Source organism: Sminthopsis crassicaudata, chromosome X, assembly GCF_048593235.1.
Source record: "Sminthopsis crassicaudata isolate SCR6 chromosome X, ASM4859323v1, whole genome shotgun sequence".
Lineage (NCBI taxonomy): Eukaryota > Metazoa > Chordata > Mammalia > Dasyuromorphia > Dasyuridae > Sminthopsis > Sminthopsis crassicaudata.
The window spans coordinates 67,578,326-67,594,947 of record NC_133623.1 but is presented as its reverse complement, the minus strand read 5'-3'; positions in this window follow the sequence as shown (position 1 = coordinate 67,594,947).

The following is a 16,622-nucleotide window of genomic DNA, read 5'->3' as shown; positions in this document are numbered from 1 at the left end:
GGGAAGAGAAGGGAAGGGAAGGGAAGGGAAGGGAAGGGAAGGGAAGGGAAGGGAAGGGAAGGGAAAGGGAAGAAAAGGAATGTTCTTTTTTTTTATCAAGCACCTCCTATGTACCAGTCACTGTGCTAAGCTAACTTATAAATATTATCTTATTTGACTCTCACAATAACCCTAGGGGGTAAGTGCTTTTCTTATCACCATTTTACAGATGAGGAAACTGAGGCATGCCGAGGGGAAGTGAGTTGCCCAGGGCCACACGGAGCAATAAATGTCTTAGGCCAGATGTGAACTTGGGTCTTCCTGAGTTCAGGCCCAGCATTCCGTCCATTGTGCCCAGCTCCCTCTGAGAAACACTAGCAAATGCTTGCTAATGGATTGCTTAGATATCCTGGGGATCTCCATTTGCGCACACGTCTCCCCCATTAGAATGTAAGGTCCCTGAGGGAGGGACTTTTGAAAAATCTCCAGCCTTTAGCATAGCACGTGGCAGGCAGTAAACGCAAAATGATTAACTGGCTGCCTGTGTGCCCCGTCAGGAGTTGCCCTCCCTCCTCCCGCCTCCACTAGCATGGGTGGCTCTGGGAGAATGGCTCCCATGTGCACCTAGGAGGAGGGACTGAATCCTTGTCACTTCTCTGCTCTTTCACTAAATGTCTTTCACTCCAAACCGATGCGGCCTTTCTGGCTGCCCATAAAAGTAACTCAAGGCTCGGGGGCTCTGGTGACCTGTAGGACACCTTAATCCTGAGGGTAGCTTTCTAGGGGGCCCACATGTGAGGGTACAGCCCTGGGGGGCGATGCTTATCTTTCTGGGCCTCGGTGATCACATCTATAAAATGGGGGGACTAAGGATTGGACTAAAATTCCAAGTCTAAAGTCATGATTCTAAGATGGCGGGGTCATCCACGTGGCTCCTGGCCATTTTGTCTTTTCTCGCCCCCAGCCTGCCAGTCCCCTGCCCCCACTCCCGCTCTATGGTTTAATTTATCTCTAAACCCCAGCCTCCACTCCCCACAAGCTCAGGAGCAAGGGCAATCATGAAGAAGGCCGTTCCCCTGGAGTGAGTTAGGAGACACTTCCTTTTAGTCTGGAAAGATTTTCAAGTGAGCTGGCCATTTTGCCTCCCATTTGCTGGCCTCCCACAGCTCCCTGAGGCGATGGGGGCCCTGGGTTTGCAGCTTCTCAGCCCCTGCTGGGAGAGAGGAGGCGGGCGAGGCGGGTCAACACCACGAAAAGAGCAATGGAGAGGGGAAGCACGCAGACCTGGGTTCAAGCCTTGCTCTGCTTCTTATGGGCTGTGTGACTTTAGGCAAGTCCCTGCTCCTTTCTGGGGATCAGTTTTCTCATCTGTAAAAGGATGGACTAGAAAATCTCTAAGCTCTTTTGCTATCATCCTTAATTAATATATGTGGATATTGTACGTTTTCAGGTTGTGTGTCATAGGGCATTTACCCAGAAGTCTTAACTCCCCTGGGACTAGGTGTATTGTTCAGCCCTACCAACTGGCCACCACCACCAGTCCACTAGCCCACTATTTGGCTGAATAGAGACGCTTTTTTTCAGCCATAACTGCATTGGGGTTTTCTCGGCAAACATTCTCCAGTGGTTTGCCATTCCCTTCTCCAGCTTATTTGACAGATGAGGAGACTGAGGCAGTGGAATGTGACTTGCCCGGGACCACACAACTTGTCAGTATCTGAAACCAGATCCGAACTTGGGTTTTTCTGACTCTAGCTCAGCGCTCCATCCACTATGGCACCCCCTGGCTGCCCTGGGTACCCCCGGACTTCACCAAAAGGATTTTAACCAAATCCTCTCGGTTCGGGTATTTACAACAAACTGCAAGAGATACAAGGAATGAGGGGCCTCTCGCCCGTAGCAGAGCCCACAGCTCATTCTGTATCCAAGCCCCTGGGACGGGACAGCCATACGCCCGGCGCTGCCAACTGGGCACCACAGCCAGTCAACTAGTATTCATCAGGCACAAGCTACGCTCCGAGCACCCAGCTAAATGCTGAGGATACAAAGAAAGGCAAAACCCAGTCCTCCAATTCCGGGCAACCAGAACTCTCCCAACAAGGCCCGTGGGGCAGATCAAGGAACAAGGCTTGTTCAGAAACACTCGGGTGATTGTTATAGAACAAACATCTATTTCTCTGCTAGGATCATTAAGCCGTAAGGTCCCAGACCTAGAAGGGACTTACAAGACCATCCAGTGCAATCTCTCTCCTCTTACGGTTAAGGAAACTGAGGCTTGCAAAGTTAACGATTTGCCCCATGTCACTTGGATAGCACCCGAGTGATCAGGTGGGATTTGGACCCAGATCCTTTGTCCCTGAATCTAACATCCTTCCATTGTGCTGAGCGGCTTCCCTGGTGCTTTCCTTACAACAGCCTGGACAGTATTCATACCCTGCTATTGGGGTTTCCATTTTACATACAAGAAAACTGACCTGCGGCGAGATAAAAGAAGAACCCATTTCCTATGGCACTGGGAGGTGGACAAAATGATTTCCTAATGACAGCTCTGTGAGACAAGTAGTAAAAGTGTTTCCTAGGCCCATTTATAGATGAGAAAAATGAGTCTCAGGTAAAGTCAACTCTCGGGCTCCCGATGCCAAACCCAAAAGAGATGGGTTCAAATCCTGCCTTTGACACGTATGACCCGAGTTTCCTTGGACAAATAATTTGACCTCTCTAAAGCTCCGTTTCTTAACCTGTCAAGGGGTGGGCTACATGGCCTCCGAGATCCCGTCTAGATGGAAATCTATGATATCTCTGAATAGAAGGCAGCATTCGAGGCTCCTCGAAGAGCCTACAGATGAAGAAAGGGGACGGCCCAGAGATGGAAAGGCGAGCTAGCTCCTGGTGGAGAGAGGGCCAGATGAAATTCTGCATCTTATCCATGTTCCACTCAGAGAAATTCCTGCAGCCCTTGGCTCCTCTCCCCACAATTCCTCTGGGCCCAGAGCCTCTGCGGAGCCTTCACAGAGCGCTACACTAACCATATGCTTGTCTTCTCTTTACCCCCATCACATTCGACCTCCAGAGCTGCCTGCAAGTCAGTTTGCCCCTGGCCCAGCCTCCCACTCCTTTGGCTCGAGACTTCTTCACTTATCTGCTTCTTCTGGCCTGCCCCTCCTCCTCCTCCCCCCTTACCCCAGGAGCCCAAGAGCTGGGGGGGGTAGGAGGTGGTTTCGGCAGCTGCAGCCCCCAGGGGAATTATCTCTCGGGATAATCGGAGGGATATCACATCCCAAATATTGAATTTTCCCACCAGCCAGCAGGGACCCTCCTTCCTGCCCTGAATTTGGAGGCACCCCTTCAGGTGGGGGGAGGGGCCTTGGGGGTTCTTCAGGAGGAGGGAAAGATGTGGTGTCCTAGGTTGGGGGGGTGTCTTGGGTAGCTGAGGGGCTGGCGGAGATGTACAGATTTGCCTCCCGAAAAGGGGTCCTAATGTCACCAGCCATTTTTATGGCTTCTTTACTCCCAAAGCACTTTGATTCCCAATCCACAGACTCAGAATTACCAGCTATTAGAGGCCCACCAGAGAGTCCGTCTTCTCGAGTGACTCCCCCCTGCCCACAGACATTTATTTGCCCTCCAGCCTCCAACCCCTCCCACTCTGCCCCGCTCTCCTTGGCAAAGACCCGACTTTTGTCCCTTCCACGTGTGATGTTTGAGTCTGTCAGCATCCGCCTTCAAAGCCCCTGTATTCTTGTCCTTTTGCCAGGGAGTCCCTCCATATTTATTGAGTACTTTCTGGGGGCCCAAACACGTGCCTCCATTGGCCCCATTTTCTGCCTTGTGTCTCATAAGTGAGCTCCCCCTGAGGGGAAGGGGGAAGGGGAGTCAGGGAATCCCGCTGACCGGAGCATTGTGTTATCCGATCCCAAGAGGACCCTGCTCCTTCTGCTCCCCAGAAGTCCACTTGATGGACTCCCAAGTTGCCACCATCCCCATTTTCCACCTTCTCCACTCCCACTCCTCAGGAAGTCCCAGAATCCTGCTGGCTACAGCCTTGCATTATTGGATCTCAACAGGACCTCGCTCCTTTTGCTCCCCAGAAGCCCCCTTGCTATTCCCTGAAGGACTCCTACCCTTCCGTTGGCCCCATTTTCCATTTTCTCCACTCCCACAAATGAGATCCTCATGGGAAGTCACATAATAAGGCTGACTACAGCATGATGTTATCAGATCTCAGCAGGACCCCCGCCATTCTGCTCCCCAGCAGGCCCCTTCCTCTTCCTGGATGGACTTCCAACCTCCCATTGGCCCCATTTTCCACCTTCTCCACTCCCACTCCCAACTCAGTAACAACACTCACTGTAACATTATATAATCAGATCCCAACAGGACCCCCCATTCCTGCTGCTCCCCAGAAATCCCCTTGATGAACCCCCCACCTCTCATTGGTCCCATTTTCCACCTTCTCCACTCCCATTGCTGAGGGAGTCACAGTCCTGCTGACTCCAGCATTGCTTTCTTGGATCCCAACAAGACCCCGCTCCTCCTGCTCCCCAACGAGCCCCTTCCTCTTCTTCCTTGATGGACTCCCGACCTCGGATTGTCCCCACTTTCCTCCTTCTCCCCTGTGACTCTTGAGCTCCTCTGTGGGAAGTCACATAATAAAGCTGACTACAACATGATATCATCAGATCTCAAAAAGTGCTCCCCCGCCGGTCCCTTGCGCTTCACTAATGAACTTTCAACTTTCATTGGCTCCATTTTCCACCTTCTCTATTCCCACTCCCAAGCTCCTGGATAGGAAGTCATACAACAATGCTCCCTCTAAAATTACATTACTGGATCTGGACAGGACCCTTGCTGCTTTTAGTACCACTATTTCCACAGCACTTACCATGGACCTGGCTAAGTACTAGGCTAAGGACTTTACAATTATTTCATATGATCATCTCAACAACCCCGGGAAGCAGGTACTATTATCATCCTCACTTAACAGATGAGGAAACTGAGGCAAAGAGAAGTTAAGTGACTTGCCCAGAGTCACACAGCTAGCAAATCTAGGAGGCTGGATTTGAATCCGTGGCTTTTTGACTTGAGGTCCGGTACTTTATCCCCTGTACCATCCAGCAATATCCTTGCTCTTCCCTTGTTGACTCCCTATTACACTTCCTGCGGTGTCTATTCCAAACCTTCTTGTCCATTCTCAATCTGCTTCCCTGGACACTCCTTCCCCCAACTCCTGTGACATCAGAGGATCTCCATTCCAACTTTCCCAAGAAAAGTGGGAGCCGTCAGTCAGGCGCCCTCTTCTCCCCCACTTCCATGTGTCATATCCCCATAACATCTCCTCCACTCTTTCCTCTTTTGCGGGGATCCCAAGGGAAGCGGGAAGCCTTTTCCTTACCAGCACTGACTCCTCTGCTTGGGCCCTGGATCCCATATTCTCCTGTCTCCTCAGAGAGCTTGCTCCTTCAATATTTCTTCAATAATTCCCCTTCCTCCCAATCTTCAATCTCTCTTTATCTTCCCATCCTTTAAAAAAAAAATCCCAACCTTCACTTGACCCTGTTGTTGCCTCAAGCTATCTTTCTATATCTCTCCTCCTTTTCTGTGCCAAAATCCTAGAAAAAGCTGCTTACATTGTCTCCACTTCCTCATCTCCCACTCACTTCTCAACCCCTTGCAGATTGACTTCTGACCCTGCCACTCAGCTGAAACCGAGCCTTCCGAGGTTATCAGTGATTTCTTAGCTGCTAAGTACAATGACCCTTTCCCAGTCTTCAGCCTTCGTAACCTTTCTTCAGCTTTTGGCGCAGTTGAGGACTCCTCTTCCCTGGGTTCTGTCTTCTCCTGGGGCTTTTGGGACATTGCTCCTTCTTGGTTTTCCTATCGAGTCTCCTCCCGTCGTCTTCTTGGCTAGACAATCATCCTCTTCCCACCCACTAAGCGCGGTTATCTCCCATGGTTTTGTCTTGGGTTTCCTTTACCCCCTAGCTCTCAATGACCTCCCAGTGGCTCAGCAGACCATGGCTCTCATGGTTTCAATGCTCAGCTCTTGGTGGATGATCCCCAGATCGACTCTTCCAGCCCTCACTTCTCTTCCGAGTTCCTGTCCTATAGCGCCAAAGAATGGTGAGCGTCTCCACCCGGCTGACCCAAAAGGCATCTCAAACCCAACGTGTTCAAAGCCAAAGGCGCTGTTCCCCCCCTCGAATCCACCCGGTCTCCAAACTGGCCCATTTCTGTCCAGGCCCCTGCCATCCTTCAAGGTACTCGAGGTTGACAATCTTGACTCTCCTCTCTCTCGCCCTCGATGACCAAGCTGGTTACCCCTCTGCCTGTGACAGCTCTGGCATCTGGTTCGGGACTTGACCTTCTTTTGCCTGGACTGCGATAGCTTTCTAATTAGTCTCCCCACATGTAGCCTCTCCTCCATCCAATCTATCCAAAATGCCAAGTGGATATTGCTTTAAAAAAACGAGATCAGAAATTTCACTGGAATAGGGGGCTCTTGGGTGAGGGAACGCCCTCCAACAATTCAGGTTGGCACCTGCCCTCCAACTTATGGTAGACTCTTATTGAATTGTCTGGGGTTGGGAGCATCGAATGATTAAATGACTAGGGTCACAAAGCCAGTATATATCAGAGGCAAGCCTGGAAGCCAGATTTTCTTTAGACTCTGAAGCCTCACTATACCCTCTTATCTCTTCAAATGGTATTTATTCCTAAAGTTTGGATCTGACCACGCTACTCCCCTGCTCCAGAAGTATCGGTACCTCCCTATTACTGTTTGAGTAAAACTGTTGTTGCTCAGTTATTTTTCAGTCACATCTGAGTCCTGATGATCCTATTTGGAGCTTTCTTGGCAAAGATACTGGAGTGGTTTGCCATGTCCTTCTCTGGATCATTTGACAGTGTGACACTGAGACAAACTGAGACAGACAGCATGAAGTGACTTGCCCAGGATCATACAGCTTGGAAAAATTACATACTCCTTTATCTGGTATTTAAAGTCCTGAGACTCAAAGAGATAGTCATGTACCACACAAAAAACACCAGACGAGGAGCCGGCACCCAGCATTCTAATCTGAATTCTGCTAGTAACTCACCCAAAGAGGAACAATTTGCAATAAAAACCAGAGGGGGAGGAGCTAACTGTCATTGGTACAGGGAATTTTCAGGTGAAGAAACTCCTTCCACCAATAAAGAATTTATTGGTCTTAGGGACCTTAGAGAGCTGTCTGGGGCACCATGAAGTTGAGACTAGACCAGGGTCACACGGTCAGGATGAGCCGGGGCTTCTTTGTTTCAGGATTAGCTCTGTCTCTCAGCTCACAAGAACTAACATTTAGATGGTGCTCTTGACACACGCCCCTTTGGGCCCAACAACAACCCTCTGAGATAGGAGGGATTATCACCCCATTTTGTCGATACAGAACTGGAAAATGAGAAGCTAAAGGGATCTGATAGATTCACACAGCCGCTAAGTATCGATGTAGGATTTGGGCTTAGGTAATTCAGAGGTTTAGTAGAATCCTGGAATCTCAGAGGGGGAAAAACCTCGAAAGTACTTTATCTCAGGAGATCAGCCTCTACCTGACCAAGAAGATCCTCTATAGCTATCCAGCCTTTAATGAGATAAACTCTCCTGATGCATTTTACATTTCAATATTTTTCATTGTTATGGGGTTGTTATTCATGTTTTTCAGTCCAATCGTGTCCATGTGGACCCTACTGAACAATACTGGAGTGTTTTGCTGTTTCCTTCTCCAGGTCGTTTTTCAGATGAGGAAACTGAGGCGAACAAGGTGAAGTGACTTGCCCAGAGTCACATAACTAGTAAATGTTTGAACTCAGGTTTTCCTGACTCCAGAGCTGCCACTCGATCTCCTGCAGTGCCACCTAGTTGCCTTGTTATGTTGTTTTCCGTTATATTGAACTTAAAGTGGTCTCTTTGCACCTCTCCCTCATTCCTCATTCTACCCTGGAGAGCCAAACAGAACAAGCCTAATCCCCCTTCTACAACTCTTTAAATACTTGAGGAGGACTTTCATGTCCTGGCCTGAGTCTTCCCTAAATTAAATACTCCTCCCCACCCCATTCAGTCAATTATCAAGGTTCTCCACAATCCTGATTGCTTTCCTCTTCCTAAAATGTGGCGCCTGGAACTGGCCATGATACTCCATTGGGTCTGACCATTGGCTAGATCAGCTCCCTTATTTTGAACTTATAGTTCTCTCCATGTAGCCTTTTTTCCAGGTGAATTATTAGCCTCCTCGATTTTATATTTGTATAGTTTATTTTTGAACCCTAGCACAAAAGTTTACATTTGATCCCATTGGATATCATCTCATTGAATTCATTCCATGTGCTTATTTTGTAAGATATTTTTTGATACTGATGCTGCGTCATCTGTAAATGTGATAACTGTGTCACTGAGGCGTTTGACAAAGTTAATGCTAAAAACGTTCAACAACCCATGATCAAGGACACATCCTTGGAGCACTCCATTAGGGACTTCCCTCCAAGTCGACATCGAGGCAGCTCAAACCCACTGGAGCACCGATCGGTAAATTTTCACTGAGATCATTTACACCTTAAAAATCAGCAACATGATAAATTTGGGCTTGATTTATTATTTGGTTGATTTATAGACTTACGAAAGTGTTGGTAATGTAGATTAAACTTAAAAATGTGTCCCGCATATGTTTTTCCCTCTCGGAAATCAAGTTGTTAAACATTTACCAGTGTGCCCCTTCATTGACCCATCTATCAGATTCCATTCAACAAGTCCAAAATCCATGTGAGCTCCCGTCTCTTCCTTTTTCTTCACAAGAAAAGCATGAAAGTCTTTGTTAAATGCTTTGCTGAAATCTAGATGGACTCTAACTCTAGCATTCGCCAAATAACCATCTTAGAAACCTTGTCAAAAAAGGAAATGAAATTAATTCAACATGACCCGTCTTTGTTGTTGCCCCGTAGCCACTCTTTTATTTTCTCAGTAATCATTCATGTAATAACACATTCCAGAATTTTGTCGGGAATTGAAGTCAGGCTCACTAGCCTATAGTTTGGAACAATATTTTCTCCTCTCCTATTTCCGCCCTCTCCCCAGTCTTTCAAAGACTGTGCATAGCAACCCAGCAGTCAAATAGCCCAGGTTGTGATTCATCTGGGCCTGGTTGTCTTGAACTCATCAATGAAGCTAGCCAATCTCTTCCTACCTCTTGTCTCATCTTAGGTTTCACCTCCCAGTACACATTTTTGTTCTATCCTCTCCATTCCCAAGAATATTTATCCTGAGCAGGGGATCTGATCATTTCTTTGTAACTCCTCTTTCCCCTCAATATAGCTTTAAGAACGCACAAAAACAAAACGTTTCTCATGGTTGTCCTTAACATTTCCCATCAGCCTCAGCTCATGTCAGGGTTCAGGAGTTCAGCACTATTGTACCACTCTTTTTTCAGGATTCCATCAATTATATTCATCTTTCTTTACCTGGCCTTGCTTACATTTTTTCATTGTTATTGTTGTTCAGCTCTTTCAGTCAAGTCTGACCCTCCTTGACCCCATTTGGGGTTTTCTTGGCAGAGATGTTGGAGTGGTTTGCCGTTTCCTTCTCCAGCTCATATTATGGCATAGTTTGCCATTTCCTTCTCCAGCTCATTTTACAGATGAGGAAACTGAGGCAAAGAGGGTGAAGAGATTTACCCAGGGTCACACAGCTGGGAAGTGTTTGAGGCTGGATTTGAACTGAGAAAGATGAGTCTTCTTGACTCCAACATGGGAAACCTCACCCGGCCCGGACACGGAAAGGATTGACAGATTGATAGCTCTTTCTCGATTCCACTGTACCACCTAGCTACCCACATTTTCTATACACAGCTTTCAAAAAAAGTCAGTTGGCAGTCAGTGAGTTCTTTCTACATTCACATTGATTTTTCCTTATCAATGGAAATGTTTGTATCTTCAGAATTTCTTTCTTGAAAGCTGACTTCTCTTCCAGAATTATAGACTAAGAAATGAACCCATTCTTTTTCTGAAAGCTTTGAAACCAGCACTCCCAAATCCTAGGGTATATAACAGAATAGAGACAGGCTGTGGCCCTAACAGATAAAAAGTTAGCTTTGGAGTTAGGAAGATTCAACTTCTTTTTTTTTTTTTTTTTTACACCCCCCCCCTTTTTTTTTTTTTAACACTTAGTGACTGTGTGACCCTAGGCAAGTCACTTAACCTCTCCTTCCCTAGGTAACATTCTCAGGCTAAAAGGTGCAGAGAAGGTGCCAGAAGAGGGAGTCTTCTCCCCAAGGAATTCATCAGACCAATAAAATCAATAAAATCGGATTATACCCAAGCTTCTCCCTCTCTATCATCAGTTCTAAGACAGAGCAGTCCAATTACCCCAAAGTTCAGCACTCAGTTTCTTCTCATTGGTCAGAACAAGTCCCAAAATAGCAATTCCCTTGCCGTTTCCTCCATGTTTTGCAAGATGAAATAATTTGCAATTAAGGCAAGTCAGGAAATTTGTTTAGCTTATCTGCTCTGGGCAAAGAGAAAGAAGCTGGGTAGACGTCCTCTAGCACTACCATTTTGCGTCTTCTCTTCCAGACTTGTAATCTATTTATTGAACTCCTCAGCTATCTCCTCCTTCCACCTAGGTGGTCTATAATCAGGGATGTGCTAGTAAAGGTTTGATAACTGTCTATGCGGGGGGGGGGTAGAATTATGCACTACACAATTTTAAGTTCAATTGGCACTCTTCACGTTATCCCCCTTGCTTTCTTAAGACTAGACCATCAACAAAACAATAAATCCAGCCCTAATTTATGGCGTTCTTGGGTGTAAATTTCTGGGGTGTAAATACTCTCACTGCAAACTAGTTGGTGCTCCAGCCGGTAGGACCTGACTCCAATTTTGTCAATTTTCTACTTCTCTCATAGGATTGCTTCTGTTTCTCCTTTCCAGATCACCACTCGGATGGCTCCCGCTTCCTTTGTCTAGTTCCTCGATCTCCTCACATATCTTGTTAACATACAGCACTACTCTACAGAAAGTCTTATTACAGTCGCAGTGATAAAAAGGTGAAGGAACAATGGATTAGACCTGAAGTTCCATTCTCACCTCAGAAACTTCCTTAGTTTCACCTCTGTCTGCCTCAGTTTTCTCATCTGTAAAATGGGAATGATAACAACACCTACTTCCTAAAGTTGTAAGGATCAAACATTATAACATTAAAGTGTTCTGTTACTCTTATTATTATTACCTATAAGGTCAAATATGCTTCTTTGCATTGAGATCTTTAACTTAGTATATTTGTCAACAATACTTTTTTTTTTTTTTTTTTTTTTGAGGCTGGGGTTAAGTGACTTGCCCAGGGTCACACAGCTAGGAAGTGTTAAGTGTCTGAGACTAGATTTGAACTCAGGTCCTCCTGATTCAGGGCTGGTGCTCTATCCACTGCGCCACCTAGCTGCCCCTGTCAACAACACTTAAGGGGTTTTATGGCAGATCCCTTGGATCGCTATACCTTTCTGCTGCTTTGCTTCCTCTCACACTCTAGCTACCTGATAGGCCATCTAACTTGGCAGATATACATAGACAGTCGCCTTCCTCCCTTCTCACGCCTTTCCAGTTTGAAGCTCTTTTGATTAGATGGGCAAGACTCCAGGCAAATATACTTTTACCAGCCTGGCCAAGAGCCTACATTAAAATCCATTGTCCGGAAATCCCACCCCCTTTCTCAGAGCCCATCTTCTTAGCCATCCTTTCAGTCCCTAAGTCTTCCTTGCTCTCCCCAAACTCCTAAAGTCAACTAATGGCAGCTGAAAACACCATCTGTGCCCTTCGACTCATCAGTTTCTTGCCCAGGACTTCACAGTCCCTGGCAGGGCCTCCTGGCTTTGGCTTCTGTCAGTTCCACTTATCTCTGTGAATCACCAGAAATGGGTAAGGTTGAGAAACAGGAGTTCCCAGTCACTTTTCAGACACATGTCCCAAGATGACAGCAGACTTCTCTACCGTTACTGTCACGTTTCAGGGCAGATGCCAACAAGGAGCCACTTTAACCTCTCACTTTGCCTGGCTGAGCTTTCTCTTGCCAGCTTCCTTCCCCGGAGCCCAACAAGTCCTTTGCTCTTGAGAAAGCCTCCTCTTCTTCCTCCTCTGTGGCATCTTCCCCCCTCCTCCAGCCCCCAGACACAGGACATGATTCCCTCCTGCCTTTTCATGATTTTTACCTCGATGGCTTTCATCCATTTTTATTTATTTATTTGTTTGTTTGTTTGTTTGTTTGTTTGTTTGTTTGTTTTGTTGAAGCAATTGGGGTTAAGTGAAACTCCATCCATTTTTTAAAAAAGAAACACTCCCTTCTCCCAAATGACCTGGAGCACACAGATGCCTTCCTTACTCCCTGTCCAGGAGGGAAGCAGATACACTGCAGTTTGACAATGGCAAATACAAATATCACACCCTTTATGGAGGTCACCGCAGAATTCTCCCTACTTTCTGGAAGTAAGATTCTCAGTCAGAGGAGAGAGAGCTGGAAGGAACTCTATAGGGCCCTATAGACTTGTGTCCTGGACCCCTTGGGCAGATTGGAACCCTTGGAAATTATGGGGACTGTTTCTCAGAATCATATTCAAATAAAGTTATCTAAATATTTGAGGCAGCTAGGTGGCGCTACAGTGGATAGAGCACTGATCCTGGAGTCCTTTTGACTCCAAGAGGACCTGAGTTCAAATCTATACTCAGAATTTTGATACTTACCAGCTGAATGACCCTGGGCAAGTCATCTAACCCCAATTACTTTGCTCCACCCAAAAAAAGAAACAAATTTTTAAAGAACAAGTTCAAGGGGGGCAGCTAGGCGGCGCAGTGGATAGAGCACCAGCCTTGAATTCAGGAGGACTGGAGTTCAAATCTGGTCTCAGACACTTAACACCTCCTAGCTGTGTGACCCTGGGCAAGTCACTTAACCCCAGCCTCAAAAAAAAAAAAGTTCAAGGTCCTCTGGTCAACACAAGAGAGTCTATAGATCTTTGAGACTTTTTTCTTGCATGTAGAGAGACCCTCAAAGTAAATCTGAGCCAAGAGCAGAGCTGGGTACAGGGCAGAGGGATCGGGGCTCCCCCAAATTGGAAGATTGACAAGGAAGTAAATGTGCAATATAAGGGAAGCAAGAAACTTAGACTTTGCACTCTTGTATTATTCAGGTGGTCCCCTCCTGGGGGAAAGTGACTGCCCTTCTAGCAGCGCTGAATGCCATTCTATCTTCAGGGACACAAAGCCCTTAGCCTGGATGCCTCTCGGAGGGAGAAAAGGGAGATTCACTGGAATGCTGGGAATTTCCCACTAACTACTCCAATTTCCCTTGTGAAAGGACTTCAAACTACAGGAAGATGCTACAAGTTGGACGACTTGAGAGTCCTAGAAAAGTGGGACTCAGGGGCAGCTGGGTGATGCAGTGGATAGAGCCCCAGCCCTGAAGTCAGGAGGACCCGAGTTCAAATTTGGCTTTGGACACTTAACTCTTTCTAGCTGGGTGACCCTGGGCAAGTCACTTAACCCCAATTGCCTCAGCAAATCAGTAAATGGGACTCACTGGAATTGTACTGATTGTTTCTAGGTTGCTCTGAGTCTTTTATGTGTTTTACTGAATTGCTTTTGCACTATTGTGAGGTCTTTTTTTAATATTTTTCCATGTTCTATGGGATGGATTCCAGGTTGTTCTATACCTAACAATGCATGTTACCTTGAGTGCTTGCAGAGAGCCTTGTATTTTTGTGCCGCTCTAGTCACAAACTAGATTTGGAGACGTCCCCAAAAGTAGACTGTGGCTGGGGACATAACTACCCAAGGAAGGGGGATATCTGGGGGCTGGTCTCCAAGACTAAACTGAGCCGTGGGAGCCCTGGCGGTGCTCGGCGTGCCGGGCCACGTGGGCTGCACGGGTGCTCTTGTCTGTCTTTGCCCTCTCTTTTCTGAGTCCTTCATCTGTGGAGGGGGCGCTTGGGCCGGGTCTCTGAGTGCTCTTTCCCTTTTACCGTTCAATAGCTAGTGAGAGCCGGTTATACTGCTACAGGGCGCTCCCCAGGAAGGGGCACCTTCGCCATGGGCGGTCGGCAGTTTCTCTGCAATGTACCATCTTTCCGTATTCCAAGAAACCCTTCTTTTGCAGATAAGGAAATTGAGTCCCAGAGTGGTTAAATGGCTTGTCTAAGGTCATGTGACTAACTAATTAATGGCAGGCCTGGGATATTACCCAAGTCTTCTGTCTTTTGACTCCAAATCTGCTTCGTCAGCTTGCCAAATTCTCTCCAGCAGGGCCCAGCTTGAAGGTCTTCCTGAAGCCCTTCATTTGTTCCAGTCTTCATTCCTTCCACATAGTCCTTGAGCTTCTCTCTGGCTCCCCTGATCTTTTTTTCCACTCAGTTTTCCCCAGATCTTTGCCCCTCCCCAGGTCCCCGGTCCTTCCATCCTCCTATGGTGTCAATCCCAGTTGGGTTATTTGGATAAACTCTCTCAGCATTTGGTTCTAGGGTGGAGAAGCTGAGGGTCCCTGGGAATGGCAGCAGCTGGGTGGGGAGCTAAGGGATTCTTGCCCCCTCCCCCTCCAGAGCCTCTCCTGTTACAGCTTGTTATTGTCACTGGAGACATGGAGCCGCAGGCCAGGACCCTGACTCCGGGGCTTCCCAGGCAGCCAGATGTTCTCAGGCCCTGGCTCACCTCTCGCTACAGGGGTTGGGGGAGGGGGTCTAGGCTTTCCACTCAACTTCCCCAGCCCCAAAGCCTCTGGTAGAAATTACTGACATTCTGAAAGCATTTGGGGCATGGGAGCTTAGGGGAGCTGATTCATTTACCTCCAGCAGCACCCAGCCAGATGCCAGCCCTGAAGAAAGGGAGGCACAGGGGATGGCAAGTTAATGGCAGGGCCAGTCTCTTACCCTATAGCCTGGATTCCCCTCCCCCCTGCCTTCCTTCCCTATCTCTTTAGAGCTGGAAGGGCTTGGAGAGATATTCTAGTCCAAATCACTCGTTTCACACGGAAGGAAACTGAGGTACACAGAAGAGAAATACCGCTTTTGTTAAAGGTGTCGGCTCTGGACATCAGCTCAGAACCTCCCTCTCCCCAAATGACCCTCCTAGAAGAACTCCTCAAGATCCATGTTACTCAGATGGGGCTAGTGAGAGGGTTCACGGGGTCTAGAGCCAAGAGCCTCTGGGTAAGGTTAGGAATGAGCTGGGGGTGACAACCATACTTCCCAGCGGAGAAAAATCTTACATTCATGGACACCGAAGTGCTGACTCTCAAATGGAGGGGAACTCCACAGTGTATCATGCTATCCCTGTGCCTCAGGGCTAAGACCAAACCCTTTGTAGCTCTGTCAGCCTTTTGTTTTATTCTAGATCAAGATCAAATCCTGGGCCTCAGTTCTCCTCTCTATGCTTGCCACTTCCTTCATGTCTGGTTAATAAGAGCTGGAAGTCTGAGTGTACCCCAAGCTCCGATACGAGTCATTGATCCGACACGAAAGCCTACAGAGCGAACAGTTTTAGACTGCCTTCAGAGTCAGTGTTCAGAGTGAGGGAAGGGCTCATGGGGCTATTCTGTGTCTCAGACAGGCCACATCTGTTCTGGGATTCATATTTTTGGGAGCACATTCAGAAAAGAGCAACCAAGATGGTGGTGGGGGGTCTGGCAATCATGCAAGGATAAGTTGAAAAAAAAACTTGGAATGTTTAACCTGGAGAAAAGGAAAGGGCAAGGGTGGGGAGATGAGAAGAGTCAGACGTTTTCTGCTAAGAAAAATGTGAAGAAGTTGAAGAGAGGCAGATTTTGGCTCACCATTCAAAATGCTAAAATAAAATTAAAACCACCTCCCTCGTGACTAGAGCCGTCCAGAAGGAGAAAGCACAGTCTCGTAGTGTAGTGAGTTTCCCGTATCTACGAGTCTGCAAGTTGGATCGGGATGACTAATTGTAAGGTTAGGGAAAAATTGTTGTTTAAGTAGCGTCTGGACCACTGCGATTGGGCCTCGGTACCCCAGTGACCACCTTTGTTCTCCATTCGGTCAGAGTCCTTTCAGTCCTTTGGCTCTCTTCTCACTCTTCAGCCTCCAGGTTTTTGTATAACACTGCTCGGTACGCAGGAGTAATGTCGTTGCTCTTCTCCATCAAGGCTGTCCCTTAATAATAGCACCAGCTAACAGTTACACAGGCTCTGTGCTGAGCACACAGGAAGTGGGTACTATTATTATCTCCAGTTTACATATGAAGAAACTGAGGCAAACAAAGGCTATGTGACCTGTCCAAGTCACCTAGATGGTGCTCCGAAAGTGTCTGAGGTCATATTTGAATTCAGGCCCAGGACTCTAGTTGCCCCTCCTATGTTCAAGCACAAATATACTCCTCTCCTCCAAAGAAGCCTTCTTAGATTGTCAATAAAATTAATTCACAATCCTCTCTAATTTTATCTTGACTAACAACAATCAGTCAATGAGCATTTATTTAAAACAGCGTTATGCTGGAGATAGAAAGGCAAAGCACAAGACCAAAACAACCCCTGCTCATGAGGAACTCACAGTCTTACAGGAGAGGAGGAATATGGAAATAATTATGTACGAGCAGGACACATGCAGGCTAAATGGGGGGTCATC